This window comes from Silene latifolia, chromosome X (assembly GCF_048544455.1).
Source record: "Silene latifolia isolate original U9 population chromosome X, ASM4854445v1, whole genome shotgun sequence".
In the NCBI taxonomy this organism is placed as follows: Eukaryota; Viridiplantae; Streptophyta; class Magnoliopsida; order Caryophyllales; family Caryophyllaceae; genus Silene; species Silene latifolia.
The window spans coordinates 47,885,297-47,890,127 of NC_133537.1; positions in this window are offsets into that span (position 1 = coordinate 47,885,297).

Here is a 4,831-nt window from a genome sequence, read left to right on the forward strand (position 1 = left end):
GTCCAAGATGTGATCAAGAGGTGTGCTCCTTGCCAACAATCCAAGTCTTACTTCCAAACAGGTCCCTACACCTCTCTACCCATCCCTAACCAACCATGGGAAGACATAAGCATAGATTTCATTGTAGCTTTACCAAGAACTCAAAGGGGAAAGGATTCTATCACGGTGGTTGTGGATAGGTTTAGCAAGATGGCTCATTTCATTATTTATAAGAAAACGGAAGATGCAACTAGTGTGGCCAAGTTATACTTCAAAGAGGTGGTCAAGCTCCATGGTGTTCCTAAATCCATTGTGTCGAATAGAGATTCAAAGTTCATGAGCCACTTTTTGAGGACATTGTGGACGCTACTCAAGACAAGGCTCTTATTTAGCACCTCCCATCACCCCCAAACCGATGGCCAAACCGAGGTGACTAAAAAGACACTAGGGACGATTCTAAGGTGCACGGTCTCTAAGTCATTGAAGGATTGGGACCTCAAGCTAGCTCAAGCCGAGTTTGCCTTCAATAGGGCTCCTGCTACAAGCACGAGCAAATTCCCATTCGAAGTTGTCTATGGCGCCAGCCCTCTAATGCCTATTGATTTGGCCCCTATCAAGAAGAATTACATTGATTATGATACAAAATAAAAGGGTGGAACAAATGCTCCATTTGTTGGATTTATGTCCAGAGTCCAATTAAGGTAACCCGATTTATATTCTATGTAACCGTAATGTTTTGCTAGAAGCCGCCTACAGACCGAGTCTTAAATGAGTTTAAGGATTCGTGTAGAATTAAACGGGCCCATTTTGTCACACACAAGATGAATACGGTGTTTCCTTTTTACAGTTGGACTGAAATATGGAAATGGGGCTCTAATTAGATTAGGCCCAGCTGCGATTAAAGTTAGGGTTTGATTAGAAAACTTAGTTATTACTCCCCTATATATAGAGATATATGGGAGTCAGTTTCAATGATCCTATTGTAACACCCGCGAATTTCCCATTCTGATATTTAAAACTTATTAAACTGTTTGATTGCTTTATTTTATATTTCCGAATTATTTAATTTAATTAAACAAACACGATTTATATAAAAGTGATATATAAAAGCTCATTTATATAAAAATACGTATTATGTTATTTTGGGGTAAACCCGCTTCTTTTCACCAAAAAAAAAAATACGTATTATTAAATTATATTTTTAAGACATAATTTATATAAAAATATATGTATACATATTTTGGTCAGACAATAATAGTGACAGTAATAATAATAATTCCGTCTTATGTTACCAACTAGCTTAGACCGTCACATTTCAATTGAAAATCTTGACTACACTCGGACCAACCAAAATCGACACACACACCCCTATCCACCCCACAATCTACTTTTATATATATTTATATATTACTCATATTATTATTATTATTTTGTTTGTGGACCATGTCCCCTGCACACACACACTCCTCTTCCTTCTTCTTCCTCTTTCTTTCAAAAACAAACAAGAGCAACAACAACAAGCAATGACACCGTACAACACCATTTCTGCCGACTTTCAACCTTCGTTTTCTCCCTCATTTCTCAACCAAATTCCATGAATTTTTCACCAATAGCTTCCCCATCTCGTCCTCCTTCTTTATATGCAAGAAACAACCCAGCTTTCGTCCGGTTTTATTTCGGCCGTCTTTCAAGGATGCGATTTCTGAACTAATCTCTTCCATTTTGGGTTTAGAATCACCCCTGGATGGTTCCTTGGACGTTTAAGAGATCATAGACAGGTAACGGTGATAGGTTACACGACAAAGTGTCGATTTTTCTCCTTTTTACTCGGTTTTTCACTCGTTTTGTCGTAAAGTTAAACCTTTGTGCCTTTTCTGATGTGTATGATGGATTATCGGAGTCTAGTGAATACTCTACATGTTTGTTCAGCTGTTTTCATAGCTCCATTCTCTAAGTGAATTCAATCGTGGTTTACTCGAGCGTATGTTGTTTCGAAGGTGTCTTGGCTGCTACCTTGATTTTTTTTGGAGTATTGTTGCGGTAAACAGGGGTGGTTATTCATATTGTTTTTAGTTTCCTTATTATCGTCTCAACTCAGCTCTATTTCTGTCTTAAACTGTTGTTGGTGATGGCTGTTTTGGGACTGATAATTCGGGTTGGGTGTGAGTGAGATTTTGGTGGCCTTGCTCATGAATTGTTGTGTTGGTTTCATCTTGTCCATGTCTTAAATGGCTCGCTTTTGATCTGTTTGGGTGTCGTTGTTGGAACTGTGACAGACGGATTTCGAGCTGTTGATTGGGACTGTTTTGGGGCTTTGGTGGTACGGCGTTTTGTAGCCCTTGTAGGGGTTGTTATGGTGGATGTGGGTGGCTTGTCACGACCTGTTTTGGGCTCGGTTTTATGCAACCTTTGGCGCTGTTTTGGACTGATTTTGGGTTGGGTTATGTAGCGGTGTGAAGGGTGGCCATAGGTAGTCGAGTGGTAGTTGTGTCGGGGCGGCTCATGGCTTCTTTCAGCCGTAGCCTGTTGTTGGCCTAGCAGTGGCCTGGCCGTGGCCTGGCAGTAGCCTGGCAGCAGCCTAGCAGTAGCTTGCAGTGGCTGGCTGTGGCCTGGCGGTGGCCTGGCAATGGCTTGGTCGTTGCCTCGGCAGTGGCCTAGCTAATCACGGGTTTGAGGCCGTGTGTACTTAGTTGTTAGGCCCAGTTTGAGGTCGTCATAATAGCTTTCGAGCCGTGTCTATAAATTGTTGGGCGCCAGTTTGGTTTATGTAGAATATAATTAATTTCCGTCTCGAATTCTATAACGTAATTCATTAATATCGTTCTTTCACATAGTTAGCTTGTTGGGCTCTTTTGATTTTGGCATTTGGGCTAGCCATGTCTGATAAATTGGGCTAGTTAGGCTTGTTGGATTGTACTAGTTATACTTAGTCAGTCGGGCTAGTTAGGTTTGATATATTGGGTTGAAATGTTCATTTGATTGGGTTGTTTGCATTTTATGTTTTTTGGGCCACACTTGTTATGGGTGTTTTGGTGCCCATTCCGAGTCATTTGAAATATTTAAATGTCGTCTCATGTTTTATATAACTTAATCCATTAAATATTGTTCATTCACATATTTTTCTCACATTAATCATAAATGTGGAATTTATTATTTATTCAAGTCAAAATTTGATGAAATGTCTCATTTACCTATAACATGAATTTTTAACCCGTTCATTCTCATTTAATTATCGTATCTCAAATATGAGTGAATTATTCTACTTGTTTAATTAAATTGAGTCATTTATACTTGAATGCTTGTCTTGCTTATTATAAATGGTTCATTTCCGTTTGTTTATATTTTTATTCAAGTGAAAAATATTGAAGAAATAGGTTACCTATTCATGTTTATGAATATAATTTGGCATGAAATGTCTTATTTGGATCATCATCGGCTCATTTAATTATTAGTCTCTTTCCGAATTGATTCGTATTGCTTGGTTGACTCGTATTCTTTTGATATATCTTTACGCTTTACTTGTGCCGTTCTGCCAAGTATTAGTTTACGCCGCTCTCGTGCCGTTCTGCCGGGAGTTGGTTGATTTATGTTTAGCCGCCTCTTTCGGACTGTTCTGCCGATTGTGGGTCAGCTCATATCGCATTCTGGTGATATTGCCTTTATGCTAAACCGTATTGCTTGACTTATCTTTACGCCTCTTTCGGACTGTTCTGCCGATTGTGGGTTTAGCTCATATTTTCCGCCTCTTTCGGACTGTTCTGCCGATTGTGGGTTCTCGACTTCCGTTCTGTCGATCGAGTCTTGGATGCGGACTGTTCTGCAGCATGTCGAATCGGAGACCGTTCTGCCCCGAGAGTCTGGCCAGATTTAGACTAGGACTGAGTCTTGGGAGTACCATTGTCGTCCTACCAGGGGAATTATACATTTATATATGAGTAGTAAAGGTCTTCCTTGGTTATAGATATTGTTATTTATCTTTTAAGATAAGAGTTATGCCTTGTGTTGTTTGTCTTGGTCCTATCGGATACTAGGGGTGAGCTATAAGCCCTCTAGTTGCAATATGATCGCCGGGATTGATGTTCCCATCCGTTCTTATGGTGAGATGCAAGCCATAAGTATGAATGTGACATCTGTAGCCACGTCCCGGGCAATGCTTGCTAGGTGGTTTTCCAAGTAATGGCTACAGTTTCTATTCCTGTAATTTGCATTGATTGATCCCTTACTTAACTGCTTCACATGATTCGGATTCTAATCTCATATGTATGTTGTATTTCCTTGAAATGCGTATTTTTGTTTAGATGACTGTATTGTTGTCTTTCATATTATTTAATTGTCTCACATGAATAGTTGATTCTTTATTATGCTAATGTTGATCTATCGTGTTCCATCTCATTTAGCTGCCATGTTTACACATAAATTTGATATTAATATCTTTTGTAAGTATCTTACATGACTTACCTGTTTTAGTTCTTTGTTATGTTCGTTTCGACATTTTGTGGCTGGGAGAACCTTGAGTTACTCCCCACTGACTGTGGCGTTCATGTTTACATGAATGACAGGTACTAGTTGGTGCATTTATGGGGTGAAGACATGTGTGAGCTAGCGAGCACTTTGGCCTTGTAGTCGATTTATTAGGATTGATTAGACTCACTTTTTATTGTATCGTCATTCGAGGGATATATTTTCCCTCGCCTTAACTATCACGTTTGTATAATTTAATCTTTATTTTCGAAATCTTTATTTGTGTTTTGGATTTTAATGCACCCGCGCTTTAAATTTTATACGTTTCAAAAATTTTCTATTTTTCCGCTTGAATTTATAAGTTTTGTTTTCCGCGTTATCGCAGGGTGTC